The following is a 21,416-nucleotide window of genomic DNA, read 5'->3' on the forward strand; positions in this document are numbered from 1 at the left end:
TGCTTAGCAGCGTTTGAGGGCTGCCAACTGTGGATTAAACTGGACTGGCCTCAGTTCAGTTTAAGGTCTGAGAAATTAATCTTGACATATTTGAAAGTGGTTCTTTAGGATTTCTTAAAAGCCCGTCTCTCTCTCACCTCCAGCACCCAAACACGCCTGACCATGCACTTTGGTGCACTTAGTGCTGAGGTCTCCTACTGCTCATTTGAAAGTTGCTTTGAATAAAAGCATCTGTCAAATGAGTAAATGTAAATGCACTCCCTCTTGCAAATCACAAGCTTAAGAAAAAACATATCAGTTTTCTTTTCTTTTTTTAAAGCACAAACATAAAACACATTTTCTACATAGCTGCATGCCTTCATAATGTGTCTGTCTTCTCTCTTAATCCTAGTGCTTTGAAATTCAACAGACTAAGTGCAATTTTCTCACAACATGAGGAATGCCAACTTTCTTCCCCCAGTCAAACCAGTCACTGTCCAAACTAATTTCGGACTCGCTGTGAAGCAACAGAGTGTTTGTCTGTCTGTCTTTAGCAACTTTGGCTGTTTGCTGTGTCAATTATATGAACTGACAACAGACTAAGAAAACACAAAATGAGGCACAGATTACCTTCTGTCCTCTTTGCACTGAGAGACAATGAAGCAGCCTTCGAGGGGGATCAGGAGTGGCCTGTGAAAGAGTTGTGGACTAAACACACACACACATGACTCTCATGGTTACATTGTGTGTGGGATGTAATGTGAAATATGAATAAGTTTCATTATACATTTGTGCAGTTTAAGAGCAAAAAAAGAGACACACAATTGAAGTCAAAGAAATACAACTTTATTTAAGTGTAAACAAAACAAAAAGAAAGACAAAAAAACTGCATAGGAAATGTTTAAAGTCCACAGAGTACAGAGAGCAGCAGGTGGCCAATATATTATAGTCTCCTTTGCCTTATTTAGACTGAAGACCTGACATATGCACTTCCACTCAGCACAGTATGTGAGTGTGTGTTAAGAGGGAGGGAAGTGTGCTGGCAAACACACACACGCATACACACACAGGGTTTTCACAGACACGCGCGCGCACACACACACACACACACACACACACACACACAGCGGCATGGATGAGGAAGCGCCAGCAGCACCCATCTAAACTCAGCTGGCCACACTGGCTCTCCCTGCCTCTTGGACTGTGAGGAGGATACATTCAGTGGATTCTGCTCAGACAACAGAGATGCAGCGCACAAACACAACGCCCACTCCACACACATCCTGCTGCTGGGAGAGCAGGACACAACGCGAGACATGAGTGACGACAAGATGAGCTCAAACCACCTCAGGGCCAAACATCCCAGCTGATGTTAAAGCTGGTTTATAAATGAACACAGTGCTGCATGTTCCACTAAAATACATGATTCCACCTTAAATATTGCTGGTGTGGAACATATAGCGAGGACTCGGAGCCATGAGGTGAGTGTGTTGTGCGTCTCTGTTGTGTCTTGTGAAGCTCCCAGCAGCTGGATGTAGCGAGCGAGCATCAACAAGATCCCATCTAACCCTTTTCTTTACAAAATACATTCTAAAAGGACCAATGAGCATCAAGTGGTGAGAAGCATTTGTACTTTTTTGTAAAAGATAAAACGAGAATTGGCCAGAAAAATAAAAGAAAACAAAGATTAATCAGGGGAAACTAATCAAAATATTATTTTTTTTTCAGATTGAGAAATAATTTGTTTTTATAATATGTAAATGGACACAAAGGAATCGGACTAGTACTGAGAGGTCATAACAAGGGGGGAAAAAGTCATTACATCATCACTACGGGACAAGTTTCAATGAGACACCTGTAGAGCAGGGCTGCTGAGAACTACCTGAGTTTTTTTTTTTTTTCCTTTCTAAATTTTTCAAACCTTTTTCTTCCTTTCTTCCTTTAGTTTCTCTCTTTAGAATATACAATCATTAAAAGGAGGTCTACGACCTTGCACATGTCACCTGGTGCAGCTTTGCTTTTTCTCTCTCTTAAGCAGTGAGAGGCCAGAAAAAAAAAAAAAACTAGCGAGCAGGAGTGCAGTGAACTGATCACATGCTCGGCAGCCGTCACCGCACTTCCTGGATTTTTTATACAGACGAGGAGGGGAGATGATTACTCGTTGGTGCTGGAGAAACTTAGCTGCTTCTCACATGACAGTGAGAGTTCCTGTTACAAGGTCAAAACACAAAATGGCCGCCTTATGGATTCATAGTCGGAGAGGTACATCTACACTCGGCAGGAGGCTTCGGCGGCCTCTGCAGGTTACGGGGCTCGAGTGTGAAAGGACAACGTGTTAATATATCTACCCATGTTACGCATATAAGAGGGAGTTAAAGAAAATTAAGCACTAGTGGTGGAGGGGCAGTGATGTCAAAACTCTGCCTCCACTGTCTGTCAGCGACCGAGGCCTGGCTGGCTCGACAGCTTTGTGCTCTGCGGAGCCTCTAGAGAACAGGAAATACAATCGCCAAGGTCAAAGGTTAATTCCATCCAATGCAACATTAACACACACATACACATCTTTGGGTATATATTTTGGTAAAATCATCCCAATAGTCACCTAACCCACCCCTTCTGAGTTTTCAACACCTATCTGAGAGACGTCAGTATAATACAAGGACTTTTTAAAGCATGCAACAAAATGAAAAAAAAAAAAAAAAAAGTTTAAAATAAATTTTTCCTCTTTAAGAGTGAAGACCTAAGAATCTTAAAGATAGAATTCTGCAATCTTAATTAAAAAAACAAAACAAAAAAACTGATGCAACATGAATGAACATTTCACAGAGTAATACTGAAAACCAACAAAAAAAAAAGAAAAAGAATCTTACTGGTGAAACTAGGTGTTGGGTTCAAAGCAGCAGGGTGTGTAGACTGAGACTGGCTCACTGCCTGATGTCGCCACTAGGTGTAATAATCCTCTGATGTGTTTGTTTGAACCACAGCCAGAGTGGTTTAGTTTAAGCAACATCAAGCGTCTGAAAATCCACACTGAGAAATCAGTAAATTGTGCTGAAATCGTACTTGTGCGTTCAAAGTGTTTTTTAACTCTTTTAAAAGAGGCTGTTTCCTCTTTCCATCACCCCTCGCGCACAGTAACAAAGTACGAATGGAATCTGCATGTTCATCATCATCATCATCATCATCATCATCATCATCATGAGGTAAAGATAAACGGGGCACAGCCCTCTTAAGCGCATCCAGTCAGAGAGCGAGGATTTGTCCCCGGCTGCTCTGGCTGAACTTCTGTATCTATGATATAATGGTCCAGTGACATTTATCGTCACTACAGCGTGGTCCAGATGCCAGCCCTGTTTGGCACAGAACGCTCACAGATCATTTGGCACAATGCTTTCCTCTGAAATATTTGGTTTCTTGGTGATAAAAAAAGGCATAGTTTACCAGGCAATTTACAGTAGATGCAACAAATCGAAAAAATCTGTTCAGGGCTGCGAGATGGAGCGATGACCATGATGTAAGTTTTTTTAATGCAACTTGAAACAGTACCATGATCTTTGGTCCTAGAGCTATGGGACATGTACTGCACTGTAACACACGAAGATTCAAAGAATGAGGTATATCTGTAATGCATAAATATCCGATGAGGTATGCTTAAATAAAAGAGTACAAATGAGGTATTCAGAATGAGAGTAACAAGTTGAGGTATTTGAATGTTAAAATGCACAGTAGCTATTGAGTGACATACTTGAGGTATTCAGGAGTTGAGGTATACGAGAAAAGGAGGTCAAATGAACGCTGAGGTACAGGATATCTAAGATATGAGGATGTAAATCCTGATCATGTGCAAACGGACCCTCTCCTCAGAGGGGAGAGCCTGTCGGTGACTCTTTTCATGGGTCCCAGGGTTCTTTGCTAGGCTAAGGAAGTGGCTGGCAGAGCCTTAATTGTCTTAGTGCTTCCAGTGGGACACAGATTGAACAAAGGGCAAGGGGATTTAAAACCCCACAATGCTTTCACCACAAAGAGTAACTATCTATTAATAAGATTAGACTGGAAAACAAGGCTAATACGAGATGCTACTTGGAGCCTACAGAGTGTCCTAATATTGAAAAGACGGGGGAATCATTTGATGGGCTGATGCGATACGACGCAATGGGGAGAAAGGGGGTTTTCTTTGGTGCGGGTATCCTCTGTTCTAGTCAAAGTACTCATGCACAATAACCGAAGCACACTTTATTCTCCTCAGCCTAACAAGGACAGTGCTATGAACTCAACTCTGTAAGTTTTGTGAACTTCAGACTTCCCAGCAACATTGATTATTTAGAAGAAAAAAAAATTAAGAGGGGGAGGGGTTAGTTTCTTTAATTGCCAAATCTACAGTTGGCCATTGTGCAGAGATTCTAACTTTGGTTGACTCCAGTAGGTATATAGACCTCAATCTTTAGAGGAATCGGCCCACTAGCGCTGGAGATGTGTCCACAGCTCCGCGCAACAATAAATAGGGCGGGGCTAAACTGGACTGGACTACAGGCCCCGGGGCTGAGGGGAGTGGCTTTCAACCACAATCTAAATCCAGAGGATTGTAATGGTGTGAAGGTCTGTAATTTGATGTCATTAATGTCCTCTGGACGGCCAAATCTACTTGTGAGGCTTTTGTCACACAGCAGGCCTCATTAAAAAGGTGTCATTCCATTATATGATTAAATCTCTACATTAAGATCACTAATAGATCCAGATCTTGGAAGATATTTCTCTAAAATCCTTTGGTGGGTCCTCTCTTCTGGAGGAAATGCTGCTCTTCTTGCATACAAATCTTTGCATCTTAGTTGTTTATGCAGCTGACTGGATAGTGACAACACAGGTTGTCTTACTCTGTCCAAAAGTTCATCCAGTCTAATGGGACACGGTTTGGAGTAAGGGTGTGTGTGTGGGTGATCAAACAGTTTGGGTAATTTTATTACAGGGCTTATTTTGGGGGGATTTTTGGGGATCATTTTTGATTGATTCCCGAACTTTATATTTTAGCTCATCAATTTTTTCCTCAAATCAGCGTTAGTCAGTAAAGCTAGAGGGAGAGCCTGAAAAGTACTGATCCTTTTAAATCAGTCCTACCGTGACCTGAGCTAATTTTGATTCTATAAAGTTTGGCATCGCTTTGCACACTCTTCTTAGGCTGTCATGACACTACAAACTCCACAGAGCCACAAAGAAAGAGACAAGGATCGATGCACAAGCCAAACACTAACTAGTCTAAAACATGAAAAGGACACTACTGTACCATAGTTTCCTCTTCCAGCGAAGCCTTCTAATGAGAATAAATCATGCAGCCTCTACAGTGGTCTGAGTATTGTCTCAGCAACAACATTCAGGAGGTTCACTTTAACTCATATTTCAAAAAAAGCACAGCAAGAATCCATTAATCCTGTGCAAATATCAACTGAAGAGTCCATTCTTTTTTGTCTCTCTTAAATAACAAACTATAGAGTTAGACTTTCTTCTTTGTAAAACTTCACGACTAAAACCTCTGCTCACCGACTATGAGTACATTCATAAGAGCTAAATGAGGTAGGTGTGGAGCAGAGGGTTAAGATTTCAAGAAAAGTGAGAAATTCCCTGAGATGGATACTCAAGGAGAGTGTAGAGAGAGAATTCAGAGCAGCTGAGACCGAGGAAGGGAAATATGGCTCTTTTTCTACTGATTATCAATTTGTAGAGGTCCCCTTTGTCATACATACCACAGATATCTGATTTGGAGAATATCAATGTAAACAAAAAAAAATCATCTATAGTTTTAATTTCCCTTCATTTCAACGTGCTCTCAATCCTCTCCGAGCTCTCCTCCTGTTGTGTCGGTTGATTCATTCTCTCTCCTCCGTTTCCTTCATCGAAAAAACTGCAAAAAGGTCAAACGGAGGGAGAGAAATTTGTTTAGAATTTGAGGATGCGATTATTTCCAAAGTCGACGACCACAATGACTCCGTCGGGTGTCACAGCCACACCGGAGGGGCGATCCATCTGTCCAAAGCCACTCCCCTGTGTGCCAAATTTGCATAAGAAGTTCCCGTTGGGCTCAAACACTTGGACTCGGTGGTTGCGGGAGTCCGCCACGATGATGCGGTTCTCCTGGTCCACGGCGACGCCCTGGGGCCGTAGGAAACTGCCCGTTCCCGGTGCCCTCCGAGCCCAGGAAGCGAGCCGAGCTGGCAGTCCGGCCGGATGACCAGGAGCCGGTGGTTGTTGAAGTCGGTCACGACCAGTGGTCTTCGTGGTTGAAGGCCACTCCTCTGGGAGAGTCAAAGTGTTTCCACAGGGCCCCTTCAAAGCCGTACTTGTTGAGGAAAGAGCCGTCGGGGGCGAAGAGCTGCACACGGTGGTTCCTGGTGTCTGAGACTAGGATCTTACCCTCGGAGTTGACAGCCACATCCCAGGGATAGTTGAACTGCCCCATTCTTGGTACCCTTTTCCCCAAACTCAGCAGGAACTGGCCCTCAAAAGTAAACACCTGTCAGACAAAGCAAATGTCTTAAAGCCCATTGTGTTTACATGTGGAGCACGGGGAGAGTAAGCATGAGGAGCCATGTGTTTATACATGTATATATGGGTTTACAAAGTATCAGAAGCCAACATGCTTTTATAACTTACACAACTTTACTTTTTTCCCACAACTTTCTTGTGGCTTTGAGACCTTCTGACAAATATGAAACGATGGACTTCAGCTATTGTGCAACATCACAGAGTAGGAGTAGTTTTGATTAAATGGGTTTTCATACCTGCACACGGTGATTGTCCTTATCAGCCACAATGATTCGTCTCTGACTGTCACATGCAACCCCAGCTGGACGATCAAACTGACCGGGCCGAGAACCCAGAGAGCCAAACTTATGGGTGGAAGGCACCACAAGGCTTGAATATCTGGAGAGGGAGGGGGGACATTTTTTTTTAATGTTTACATTAGAACCATCACGATGAACAAGCTCTGATCTAAAGTGTTAACATGAGGCTGCTTGTTAAATAGGAAGGCCAGCCTCTGAAGTTTTTTATTTTTTATTTTTTTTTTTACATACTGCAGACTCTCTGCTTGGCTTTTTATAGGAACTGTATAGTGCAATAAATATTTTCAGCATTTAGTACCACAGTTGTTGGATACGACTCAAGAACATGAATGTACAGTAAGCCGTCCAAAATACTGGCATTTTGTTCTATTAAATGCTGAAATGGCAGTAATTCATTTATTGCCTGTTTTCATCATTTCAGTGGCTACAGCGTTTGCATATATGTGTGTGTGTGTGTGGTCATGGAAGAAAGAAAGTAGGAGGAAATTAGATTCATGTGCATTCCAGCTCAAAGTTTGCTAAGCAGACTCTCTGCTACATAAACACTTCAGCAGAAAAATCAACAGTGTGAAGCCAGCATTAACTAATGATTAATGAGAGAATGATAAACTTCATAGAACCACTCTAAATGCAATACAAGTGCAGATCTCTGGGGCATCTATTTGTCATGCTGAGTAGAGACAGACAGTAACATGTGAGAGTAGAGAGAAGACAACGACAGAGTTGCATTGAGAGTCTTGAATAATGAAAATAAAATAGACTTCTTTATATTTGCTTTAGCTGCATCTAATGGCTTAATTCATTTCTCATCAAAAGTTTCTCATCATTTTCATAAGTGCTGTAAAAGAAAATTGATTCGACACCAGCAGATACAGAGAACTTGATCAGAGAGACAAAGGGCCGTGCTGTACCTGTATACGTTGTTTGCTGCGATCCGCCACCACCACGTATCCCTCCTTGTCCACGCTGATGCCCCAGGGGCGGCAGAGCTGACCGTCTCCCTCCCCCTCGCACCCGAAGGACGAGACTTGGGAGCCCAGGGCGCCGTAGCTCCGCCCGACTTGACGATCACCTTGAAGGGGCTGCCTGGATGTGCTGGTTACACACCAGCGCCGACACCAGGTGCTCCCCCTCGCTTTTGGGCGCGTAGCTGACGGTGTAGGAGCCGTTCTGGTGGTCCGTCACCTCCGCCGCAGACAGGCTGCCGTCGCCCACCGACATGACGATCGCGGACACCGCGTCCCCGCCGGAGAGACGGGGCTCGCCGTCGTGGTCGTACCCGATCACAGTAAAGGAGGTGGGCTTGCCACGAAGTGCACTTTTCAGACCCTCGCCGTGGGCTTTGGTGACCGGGGCAAAGGCTCCACTGCTGATCAGGCCCATGGCCTGGATGGCGATGTGCAGAGCCTGTGGGGACGGTGATGGAGGAAGTTATGACCAGTATTGGGCACGTTACTTTAAAAAGGAATTATTATAGTTTCTACTTACTTTCCCCCAAAAGTAACCGAGTTAGTAACTGAATTACTACATGATAAAAGTAATGAATCACATGGAAAGTAACTATTGCGTTACTTCTTTATAAAATGCTCAAATATGTCAAACTACCTGGCCTCCTCTCCCTAACCCCCGTTTATCCAACTAGTGCACTAACCAACTCCTCAGTACTCCTCAACACAGACAGGCTCCACGATGCATCGTATCACTCCGCCTCCTCCACACGCTGCTGATCTAAACAGCTGATAGGCGGAGTGATACAGCTCGACGCGGAGCCTGCCTGTGTTGAGGAGTACTGAGTCAGTTGGTTAGTTCCAGATAAACAGCTTTTTTCCAACCAGTTGATGAACTGAAAAAAATGTGTCCTACCCTTAAACAGGTGTATTATTTCTGATGGGACAAAGGAACGGCACATTTTATTGTCATAACAGCTTTATAACGGGGGAAACGGGAACTGTTTTGATTACTCGTTACTGAAAAAAGCAATGCCCTTATTTCGCTGTCATTCCCATCACTGGTTATGACATGGACTTACAACTAGTAATAGACCAGGGTGAGTAAATGTAATTATATCTGGTGAAAGGCATCTCATCTTAAAGACTTGACCACTTTGAGCACTCACCTGGTCTGGAGGAGTGAACATGAAGCGGTCGTCCTCCTGGGGCTGAAGCAGGCCGCGGAGGGCCTTCAGTTCGTGGATCTGGGTGAGCATTCGCTCCCTGGCCAGCAGCACGTCCAGGTGGCGGCCCTCGTCCAGCACCTGGCTGACGGCAGCGATGGTGCTGTCCAACTTGGTCAGACTCTGGTGCAGCTTCTCCACTTGCCAGGTACAGAGACTTGGCCTTCACCTGACGGATCTTCTCCACCTAAGAGGAGACAAAGAATATGGAGATAAACGACCAGATCACACGTTTACTGTCACCTGTTTCACTAAGTTAATACATGGTTTAGATGTTTCATTGATGTGTCATTGCAAAATCCGTCCAGGCGCCACAACACAGGCAGTGTTGCAAAAGTTTCTTGAATTTGAATTAAATCAAAGTATTCCTGGGTTGTGGTGAAAATGTAAAACAATCCAATCAAATAACTCAACAAAAGTTTCAAAACTGACAGCCCAGATTAAAGTGATGGAGACAAGACTCGGTCACAGCAGGTCTGCCCACTGGGTGGCAGCAGTGTGCTCACTGAAGCAAGTCTGCCTGATATTCAGAAAGAAGAAGAAAAGTGTTTCACATGGAGCCAGTTTCCTGCTTATCCATGTTGATTAGGTAACAGTTTGTCAGTATTAACCAATGAATCCAGTGGAAACTGGGTCAGGTGGAGAGAACTGAGACTGAACAAGTCATAAGCATCACTGAGAGTATTAGATTCATATACAAGTGGACTTGCATAGAGGTTTAGATGGTGGCACGGGTATAGTAAAATCATCTCCATGGTAAACCTATACATTTATGTAGCAGCCAATCATTTTTGTCACTAGTATGAAAACTTACTTCACCTTTATTTGTGTCACTTGAAATTCAATCACATAAAACATTTAAGACAAGGTCATACAAAATATCTGAATTATACACTGATCCAACACTTGATCAAATCAAAGGACATCATATATGTCTGTTCTGTAACACCTCTGTGAAAAACAGAGCAGCAGCAGACATTAAAGAAACAATGTACAACATACACAAAGTGTATCTGTGTAAGTGTCTGGCAAAGTGAAAAAAAAAAGGCCAACCAACACTTAGCTGTGACACATTTCTGTTATCATGAGAAGCAGGATAAAGTTACAGTAGAGTCAGTGAGAATAAAGCATTAAAGAGGGTGCAGAACCTGAGAAGCAGGGACTGGCTTTTACTTAACGTCACCTAACAATAAGAGGACAACACAATAGGCTGACGGCCTCTATGGTTGAGGGACTTCTGATAGTAGGAGAGACTCTGAAAAAAACAAAGGGTCCAAAAGAGAGAAGTCTTTTGTTAATCCTTGACATAAGTGGAACTGCAATTTGCATCTGTGAGACTTTGAGTTACACTTTATAGTCACTGAGAACAAAGACTCAAGTAAGTTAGGCCTCCTGATGGACAGATGACTAGTTTAGTTCCTCTGTTGCAACACTCGATGCCAGAGATGGTATGTATTTCAAAGAAAAGGACGCCTCAATGTTCTGCAATGCAAAAACTTCCTATGGCTTACAACATCACATGCCACAACTGCTGTCTTATACATTCACAAAACACGCCCCAGATTTCAGACGCATTTACAGTCTTATGCTTTACCCATGAGTCACATTCGGCGCCTGCACCGTCACGTCAGAATCTAGTTTGTTGACACGTGGCTGAGTCACGGCGCAGCACCTTCCTGCCTCGCTTTCTGTTTTTCCTGTCAACACAGGTGACCATCACACCAGCCTAAAGAACAGGATGTCAGCGAGCACCAGCAGACTTGTTTAAAAATACCGTGTACTGGGGCGTCGTTAGCTCAGTGGGTAGAGCAGCCGCCCCATGTAGAGGCTACAGTCCCCGCTGCTGCGGCCCTGTTCGGATCTACCAGTGGCCCTTTGCTGCGTGTCATTCCCCTCTCTGTCTCCCCATTTCTGTCTCTCTACAGCTGTCCGAGCAAAAAAAAAAAAAAAAGGCCTACAAGCCCAGAAATATACTTTAAAAAATAACATAAATACTGTGTATGTTTGGAGGTTTAACCAACCTTTTTACACTGGAGAAGTGGCCTCGCATATTACACTGGTTTCCATAGTACCACGTCTTTACAATAAATGTTTTGTTCCATCGGCTAACTCAGTGTCAAAGAATATTCAGTTTATTACAGTGTAAGAAAAGCTGTATGTAGTGACAATTAAAATGTTTCTTTTCTTTTTATAAATTTATTTTGTTATAGTTGAGTGTTTTGTAACAGCAGGGGTCTCTCCATCACACAAAATGACTCAAATAACAAAAGCGTTAGATGATAACCAACAGCACGACAGCCTCCTACTTCCACCACAGGCACAGAATCAGCACCTCCATCTTCACACTCAGCTTTTATACACAGCCTGAATTTTTTAATCAAGTGTAGAGTTCACATGTGCAGACTCAAAGTGAGCACTGTAAAACCTGCTTACAGCGCACCACATTGTCACCTACCTCTATAAGCTAGGCATTCAAATTCATGAAATGTATACCAGTCAGTGAACAGGTCGGGGGTGTGTGTGTGTGTGTGTGTGTGTGTTGTGTGTTATGGTTGCCTATAATGGCTTTATCAGGCCAGGGATAAAGAGAGCGAGTCCTGTAGTGGTGTAAAAAGGATTAAAGAGGGAACATGGGTAAATGAGAAGCTTCTTTGTGACACTTTGACCTGCACACACGCTCACACACACACACAACACACACACACACACACACACACACACACAAAGCTCTGAGGTCCTGAGGAGTAAGACTTAGATCAGTTTTTACAATGTCACCGAACCTGTTTTCTGTGGGAGGGGGGAGAAACAGAGCGGTGGCCTGGTGGGCGCTCCATTAAATTACTGGTTTTTGTTCGGCCAGGAACAAAGCAACAGATTTGCACGTGTACGTAAATGTATAAATGCACATGCACACGTTAATATCTGGTTTCAGCCACGGATCATATGAAGGCAATTTTATGTTTGCAGACTCATACTGTTAGAAACTTGACTTACAATGTATGTCCTGCTGTGTCCTTTTTGTGACATTTGTCATTATTCATTTATTGCCTACAATTTGGGGATTTGGGAGCCTGGTTATCCAGGGGTGAGGGGCCTCCAAGTGAAAGAATCTTTCTTCACCAAAAACCCTCTTCTTCTCAGGGTAACCTTAAACCTGCGAGGCCCTTGCAGAGGGTTTCTAAAGAGCAAACTGAAACCAAACTGTGAGCTCAACAGCTGGCTCCTTGATTTGGTTGGCTTAAGCTAGGCTTAATTAACTTTTAGTGACAAGCGTATGACTCTACTATAAGCTTGAATGTGACGGCTCACCATCTCACAAGTGGAGGCTAAAATATTTAAAATATTTTTGTCACATCTTGAAAATATTTTGGAACGTTTTAACTGTGATAAAGATATTTTGCATAATGCAGGACCTGGCTCCCATTCAGATGCTTTTCAATAGAGCTAAGGCTAATTATCTGCCTTTTTGACATGGGTGTCAATCCATTTAAGAATCTCACTGTCACTGCAGCCGTGATAACAACCCTGCTCTGAGAGTGCCACAACAACAGTCCTTTGTCAACAGAACAGTTCATTAGCACCTGGGTGAAAAGTGGAGAAAACACTGTGCCTGTTAGTTATTGGCCAGTCGTACCACAGAGACCTGAAAACCAGTGGCCGGGCAGAACAAAACAGAAAACAGGTTTGTAAAACAAACATTGACTGGACTCTGATCAACATGGAAGAGGCAGCTCACCTTCCACAGTAGTTCACACTCCCGCTCCTCCAGTGCCTTCTTGTGTCTCAGAACAAGGGCCTTCACCTCAGTCTGCACCACCTTCGCCTTGATCTCCACTTGCTCGGCCATGGCCTGGACTTTCTCCATGCTCAGCTGGGAAACAAAACACGGAGAATTGACCTCACTGATACGGCAGAAAATGAGTCAATATTTAAATAGTGACACAGAAAGAGAGACAGTGGCTGCATCGTGGTGTCAGTCTGCAGTGGAGGGGGATCAGACAGGAATATCTGGGCTCTAACACACAACGCTGCCGCTCTGTTTTATGGCTCAGATGGGATACGGATGACCTCCAGCGACAGGATGCAGGGGATCAGGAAACATTAAATGAAACGACACTGAATGTGACATCTTCCTGGCAACACCTGCTCTTTATTTGTGATCTATTCCTTTCTCACATTGAGCGGCGCCTTCACAAGGGAAAAGGAAACATGGGTCAGGAATAGGAAGTCACTTCACGCTGCACAGAATGACGCAGCTTCCTACTGGACTAAACCCTCACTCACTCACTCATTGTGTGCACTTTAAGATTAAAAAGCAGGTTTTCCTTTTCACAGAAATGCAAAAAATGTCTATAACATGCATATATTTAAAAGTGCATGAGCCATTCTTTATTTAACAACTGCTTTAAGGAATAAAAATGTAAATATATGTATAACCAATGTTTTTGATTTTGGTACCATTATCCAGGCGATGCAGTGTCAAAATGTTAAGTTACTTTTGGTCTTGTGTGTATAGTTGGACTATGTGTGTGCTGAGCAGGGATCTCTCTCACAGGATGGTGTTGTACAACCGAAACGACAATGAAACATAAAGTTTCTTCATCACCTTTGTAAAAAACCAAGGTGGAATTTTAGGCCACACAGATTTACTTTTTTACACCAACAATTTAGGGCTGATTCACATTTCTCTCTTTGTCTCCCTCCCTCCTCCCCCCATGTGTTTTATCTGGCTTTTCCTCTGCGTTTTCGGGGAGGTCACAGGGTGAACCGGACCTCACAGGGACGAAGGGGAGGTGGGATAAGGCTTCCTTTGTGATATTGGCCGCAGGGATCAAAGGTCACCTAAACCTCTACAGGTCATGATCTGCAACCCCTTGTCTCAAGACACATACCGCACCCACCCCCACTGCACACGTCACAAACAAAGCCTGGCAGCATGTCCTTTTCTCTTTCACCTAGCCATTTGAGGCCGGCAGCTAAAGGGTCAACTATATCAGGCCCCCAGAGAGGGAACAGCAGGGAAGGCATACTTTCTGAATTGGGACAAGGAAGAAGGAGGTAAGTCACTATCTTTGTCCAGCTGCTCATAAATGTCTTTTCTAATGAGATTGTATTAATTTATTCCTATCCCTCCATGTTTGTCTTCTCCTTCCTCCATTTTTGCCCCTTATTCGGCTCAGATGCTTTTTCATACTTCTTCTCACACTTTGTTTTCTGTCCTTTCCTTCTTGCCTCATGATCTCTCTCTCTCTCTCTCCCTGCCACAGCGTCGCCATCTTCTCTATTTCCGTCTTTTTCTCCATGTTCTCAGAAGAGCACAGCTTGGAGCACAAAGAGGGCCAAACTGACCAATCACACCGCAGAGAAAAGAGCTCTGGCCAACCACGAGGTCACAAGTCCAGGGTCAGGGGGTCAGGCAAGATAAGTGGGGGTGTGGAGTGGATGGAAATTTCCTACCTCAGGGGACAGGGGTGTGTTTGTGTGTTTACGTATTATCTGGCGTCAGCACTTACTATGGTGGCGACCTGGGACAGAAACAGACAGACTCACACCGACCATCACCAGGTATTACCAGATGACTCAGCTGCGCATAATATATCCTGGATCTTCTTTTCATTACATGAAACACGCAGCTGTTGACTTGATTCTGTTGGTTATGGTGATCGGGTTTAAGCTGTGAGACCTGGTCGCGTCTGAAACGTTGCTGCATGTGGCCTTGAGTCCGGCGTTGACCTTAGAAGGCCCGCGCTCGATATCTTGGAATTTGAAGAACACCCAGGGTGATTTAACTCCCCATCCATTAAGGTACAAAGTCAGAGGACGGTCAAACCAAGAGAGCGATAGGTGAGGCACGAGCTCCGCTGAGGGGATAGTACGTGTCACCTGACCTCAGAGCAACACCTAGTGTTTCATGTTTCAGTCAAGTCTTTACCAAGGGTCACAACACGGGCAAAGCAGAACCATGAATGTGTGCATGTGACCTATAACTGCCCCACTATAGGTTATCTCCAAGACCGCAGCACAATAAGTATCTGAATGGTATTTGTTGTTATTGTTCAGTATATAAAATGTTTATATAACATATAAAATTAATTTCACAAGAATTGGTATTTGTTCAAATTGATTTTAGCTAAACTTTATTTAAAGGTTTTGCATCATACAGAGTCTGCAAACCTCATCAACCATTTGTCCATCTGTGGTGACAAATTCAAAATAGTTCTTCACTAGGGATGTCACGATTACTCGTTTTCACATTAATCACAGTAGACACCACAATTAATTAATCGTAAAGCTATAAATGCTGTCACTTTCCAAAAAATCGGAACCATAGAGGCAGATCATAACAGAACATAACATTGAATTGGTAGAATGTTAGTGTGTCATTTGTAATAAAAAAAAAAACATTAAAATGAACTTAAACATTTGTTATAGACGAAAATTAATAACTTGAATATTATCCTGGGGGAATAATAATTGGTCATATTTTGATAGATACTTAAAATATTTTGTGTAAAATAATTAGTTAATGTAATTTATATTTTGACTATTTGATTTTACACCTTAATAGTGTTGTGAAATTAATTAATGCATAATAATCGTGATAATCGTAATACTGTGATTGTTACTCTGACAATAATCATACAAAGAAAATCTATAATAGTGACATCCCCATTCTTCACATTATTACTGATTCAGTGTGATGACTGTAGGTGCAGCATGACTCAATAAATCTGAGTTACATACATTCATGACTGGAGTTAAAGGTAGAAAATTATTGTATACCAAATTAATTTTGAATTTAAATTGTCCCATTATTATTATTGAGTTTCAGTTCAGGAGTAGACAGTGATGAGACATGAGTACAACTAGGAAATCTGCTGCTTATTTTTCTGTCTTTTTCTGTTGACTAATTAATAAGCACAGGTTAAACGATTCCATTCAGGTCGGTGATATGCGTCATCGTATGGACAAACCTAGACTGATCAATGGAGATCAAACTGTTTGTGAAACCTCTCATCTTTTCTCCACTCTTTCATGTGCCATTGTATGAGCTGTAAACTAAAGGGGGAGGCCACCCCATTCATAATTACGTAAATGAAGAGAGGCAGAGTGTGTGTGTGTGGTGTGTGTGTGTGTGTTTGTGTGTGTGTGTGTGTGTGTGTGTGTGGTAGTGAGAGTAAGAGGTGTGGGGTGGTGGGGGGGTTACGAGGGAGTGAATGAGGGGAGGGCAGAGTATTCCACATCTTAAAACGAGGAGTGGAATTTTTCCCTTTCTCTGAATCCTTTAATGCCTCATCTCCCCGTCCCCCATCCTCCTCTCTACTCCTCCTCCCCTTGACCTTCAGCCCTGCCCCCGCCAGACCTCACCCCGTGCGTCCCACCCCCTTTTTTCAGGCCAGCTGGACACCTCTATACCCCAGCTTCCCAGCAGCCCAGACTGGTCACTCTCAAACACATTCAAGCTGATCACCTCTAATAGCCGGGCACTCTGTGCTGAGGGACGACGGAGAGACACAGCTGCTCTCGGCGGCTTCTCCTTACTCTCTTCGGGAGATGGATGAGTGTCGATTTGTGTGGTTTGACCTTCATAAGGATGGTCTTTTATGGGAACCTCAGAGGATTGTGGCAGGGAGATTTTCCCTTTGTTTAGCAAAAACCTAAATCATTTGACCCATTAGAGTCTTATGAAGAGACACAGGACAACTAAAACAACATCTGGCCTTGTTTCTATGTTCTCTGAGATTGATTTATGCTAATTCTTAACATCATAAAGCACAAACACCAATCCGGTACATATCCAATATAACACCAGTACTGGGAGTTGTTTCTATACAGGTTGAACAGTCTTGTCCTCGCCTTAAGGGTAGAACGGGCAAACAAAATAAGAAAATGAATAAACGACTGGGGGACATTTTCCTGCTCAGGTCCTGTCTCACCTGCACGGCCTGTCGTCCCTGCTGTGCATCTGCCAACAGCTGGATGGTGATGGCTCTGCAGTCCTGCACGGCGTCTTGCAGGTAAACGAAGGTGTGGCCCATGTGACGGCCCACGCTGCACTCCCTGCAGATGGGCACCGAGCAGTTTCACAGAAGAACAGGAACACCTGGGAACACGGATCCATTAGTTAGTCCATTTTGTGAACGACAGCTTGAACCAGTTTGGATACAAACTTCATTAATTAGAATGTCTGATGCTACCAACAACTGACAAATCACTGATTCTTTTCCCTCAGAATCAAATAGGTCGAACTGAGAAACCAAAACATTTAACTTTAATCTTCAAATTCATAATAGAAAATGTGTCTTTGCAATTGCAGCCTTTGATGTCTCATCAGTGGGGGTATAAAAATGTTCATTATTAATACATTACTTTGATATTTTGACCAACTGTTCAGCCCTAGCTTTAATGCTTCCACTTAAAAAGCGTGAATAGTCAACGAACACTGAGAAGAGCTTAAGAAATATTTTAAATTCCACACTGTGAATAAAATAGTCCAAGGTGACCTCAAAGCAGCGGTAAATATTGACCTGTAATTTACTCTTCTTCAGACCCACAACAACTGCTGCTGCGGTATTGACCAGCAGTAATATGATAATAGACAGTGTTTACTAAAACAAGACACAAACACACATCTGTCATCATCCCACTTCTCCCTGTGACTCACTGCTGTGTTTTTACTGTTGCCAGTCACTGAAGGCTGACAAATGAAACAGAAGGGGTGAACACATTAATCACAAAGTTTAAGTGTTTGCCCTCACCAGCCCTCTCTCTCTCTCTCACATACACACACACACACACAAAGCTAATTAATGAGAAAAACGCTGAATGATAATCAAGTCATCCATATGCATGTGTTTCCAGGGTGGATCATTCAGCCTTCAGCACCCTAGAGAGCTTCTCTCTTCCAAAACACAGGGCTAAAGGAAGCAAGGAAGGACTAAAGGCCACCAAACCTGGATCAATATCCACTCTAGACATCTGGGGATGAGGGCTGTATGAGGATTTTACCCCCATCTCACATTTTTCAAACCAGTTCTCACCCAATATCTCACAGTTGGCGGCTCTATTGCAAAATGTGTAGCTTTACCTGAAAACGACTTAATGTGTCTTTTCTTAGATTAAATCGAGCTCCTGTGTATTGCCATGATGATGCGTGGTATGTGCATGACAGATGGATTAAAACAGCAGCTCTGGTTGACAAAAAAAAAGTCTCCCGCCCCCCTGGGATAAGAAGAGTAAATGTCATTTAACCTTTTGTTGAAAAGACCCTAAGCTTGCTTTAAAACCCCTTGTATGAATGCTGATTGGTGTAATGAAGGCTAATTAAATATGCACTGGTCATCATATCCCAAAGAGACATCGGATCAATGGCCTCCAATAGCAGGAGACCTGAGTGGATGGGGAGGGGCCTGCAATCAATCCATCAATAATAGCAGTTCCCCTGGGGAGCTGCATAATCTAATGAGACACACACACACACACACACACACACACACACACACACACACACCACACACACACACACACACACACACCTTTATCTGATTTCCTCCTTCTTTCTCTTTAAGTTTCCCTTGGATCCTTTTCTCCTTGTCTTTTTTTCTACAATCTCTCCTTCTGCTTCTCTACTACACCCTGCCACAGATCTTTGTCCCGCTCCTCTCTCTCTCTCTCTCTCCTCCTGTCCTATCCCACCCCCATCCACATCCCCTAAATTCCAAGGGGACGGACGTACAAAAGCGAGGAATGCAGCCGGGCTGGAGTGGAGGAGGAAGGTGGAGGGTAGCTTGTGATGGACACACAGGGCTGAAGCAGATGGGGGGAGAGGGGGAGGGACAGGCAGATTGATGGTACAAGGACAGGATGGACTCATAATATTTAAAAGGACCGAGATCAGCAGTGTTTAGATCATCAAATGAAGGGACCTCCAGTATTGACGATTACCTGACGGTTGTTTACTCCGCTATTAATTTTAACAGCAATAGGAAACGGCTTTCTGACGTGAAAACGCTGACTTGCTCAACTGTCAGGGTTGTAGGCCTGGCGAGCAGCAGAGGGGCCTCAGCTAAAGCTAATGGAAAATTGCTAATCATCTTTATTACGCCCAACACATGGAACACTGTGGCAGGTTGCGTCCAATAAAATTTGCTAATTTACTCCGAGCATGTAGTTACAGTTGCCCTGAGCAACCAAATGAACAACAGCCGGCCATTCAAGGCAGTTTGGTTTGCTCCGAGTGGCAGCTATTGGGTTTGATATTAAGAAAGATCCTCATCCCTCGCCGAAGCAAACGCTGATTTAACGTTTACTCACTTCAGACAAACAGTCAGAAAAAGTGAGACTGACGGTAAAAAAAAAAAAAAAAAAGGAACAATATCTAATAGTTGGGTGGATGATTTTCCTGTGCATGACCTCCTAAAATTTTTAAGAGAGAAACTTCCATGTGGAGTTGAAACCACTCGAATACATTTCAGTTGTATGTGGGAGATTTCTCTGTGTGGATATTTGTGAAAGTGTGTAAAAGGTATACACGTGATTTTATGCATTTATCCGTTTTCCTTTCACTTGTTTGAACTACAAATGATTGGACTGAAATATTGTAAAATATATGAATGACTCTGTTGAATCAGATGAACCATACCTTCCCTATACTACCCAATGTTCATTTCAAGCCATGTTGTTGCCCTGACAACTACCACTAAACCTGAGGTCATGACTAACTGGCAAGTTATCCTGTTTGGACCAAACAGTTGAAATTATATTATAGCTATATACACACATTGGATACAGCACATTAAATAGATCAACTGAATGGGAGAAAAATGATCTCAATTTATTCAGACATCTATATTACACATAAGATTTTATATGGGCCATATCGAGATCAAATCAATAATATCTTGTGTATGATCTCATGTTTATAGGAGAAATGACAAACAACAGGATACTGCAGACACTGGAGTCTTGTTTCACTGAACTAGATCCTACGACAAATAGCTGCAGGTTTTCAAATATCTTGATCTATCAATGCGATCTGCAGTCTATGTATCATCAACAGCTCCACGGTCCTTGAGGTGAAACACACCGGCTTGTGCACACAAGGTTGTAGATTACATAACACAACGACCTCTTGGAAAACTAGCCAATATTATTGACTCACACAGGACATCGGCTCTTCCCAGAGGTCTTCATGAAAGGATCCAGTCCCTTCCCTGCCTGCCTCCGTCTTTTATCAGTTTCTCCCTTTCAAATCCATCATTAACAAGCTTCAACAGCCATTCCCCCAATATACATTTTCCAGTGACGGCCCGGGCTGTGTGGCTCTACAGAGAGCTTTTAATTTGAAAACTAGAGACGCATCACAACACCCATGTGAGACAGAAGAGAAAAACAAAAATGATGCAGAAAGGCCTGTTTGTTCCATCAGGCCTATCCGTTTGTATGGGCCTTCTCTGTGTCCGTCACTGTGGGGTGCACATAACAGTATGCTACACACTTTTGTGCCATGTTAAATCAATTCATCACAAATGTTTTGTCAGTCTGCGAGTAAAACACATCATCCCAAAACAGGAAGCCAGGAATACTGCGGCTGTGTTACACATGTGCTGCTGGAAGAGACCAGGCTTTTCACAGCCATGCCATGCACTGGACACGCCAGAGACCCTCACACATGTAAGAAAACACCAGACACTTCCAGTGCACGTGACACAAAAATGTGAAGAACAAGTTAAAAAGATGTGAAATAGGCGTGGTGTCACGCTAACAAAGTTGTAAATTCCTCAGAGAACACCCAGGAGGGAGGCCTTCAGTCAGTCAGAGCTGACCTACCTCCAGAATTTATTTATCGCACATTAACATTCAACACACTCTGACTAAATATACACGCGCATGCTGAGGGACGTGCAAAATGCACAACAAAACACAGACGCACAATACACACAAAGTGAAATTCAAGCTCGATGTGTGCTGTGTGTTTTTGCTGCTGCAGACGGCCTGGAACCAACATCCCATCACCAGCTATAAAACTCTGAGCAGCAGGGCTCAGCTACGCTGGGGAAGTGAGTTATTGTATTTCATTAGTGCACCGGATGTTTCTCATTCTTCTTCTCTGGCCATTATGCTCCCCATTAAGAATTTACACTTAGACACACCCACCTGTGTTGTGTTTGTGTGGGTTTGGAAATGTCTTGTCATAAATGAAAGGGATATCTCTTTATCTTTGTTGCTGGTGCAGAATAATTTTAAGATGCCTCTTACAGAAAATTGCTAATTATAGTGGATATTTCAACTTTTTTTTTTTTTTTTTTTTTACATTTTATACATTTAAAAGTAAAAAAATAAATATCCTTAAAACAACTAATAAAATAGAAGTGCACTTAAGAGAGCACAGACTTCCACGAAAACTAATATCGAACAAATACGCTGGAGAA

The 21,416-nt window shown here is 43.1% G+C and overlaps 1 pseudogene across 1 annotated transcript in view; it reads right to left on the reverse strand.

Moving 5' to 3' along the window:
* Positions 1-884: 884 nt before the first annotated feature.
* LOC310993228 (E3 ubiquitin-protein ligase TRIM71-like) overlaps positions 885-21,416 on the reverse strand; it is a 21,947-nt pseudogene continuing 1,415 nt past the window's right edge. Inside the window, exons 3-11 of the transcript XR_014596494.1 lie at positions 16,923-17,046; positions 14,499-14,510; positions 14,190-14,306; positions 13,162-13,173; positions 12,722-12,856; positions 8,929-9,172; positions 7,724-8,219; positions 6,750-6,891; positions 885-6,481 (exon numbers count right to left, since the gene is read on the reverse strand). The product of XR_014596494.1 is annotated as an E3 ubiquitin-protein ligase TRIM71-like (transcript). The remainder of the gene's footprint in view (positions 6,482-6,749; positions 6,892-7,723; positions 8,220-8,928; positions 9,173-12,721; positions 12,857-13,161; positions 13,174-14,189; positions 14,307-14,498; positions 14,511-16,922; positions 17,047-21,416) is intronic.

Source organism: Trachurus trachurus (genome assembly GCF_905171665.1).
Source record: "Trachurus trachurus genome assembly, chromosome: 11".
Classification (NCBI taxonomy): domain Eukaryota; kingdom Metazoa; phylum Chordata; class Actinopteri; order Carangiformes; family Carangidae; genus Trachurus; species Trachurus trachurus.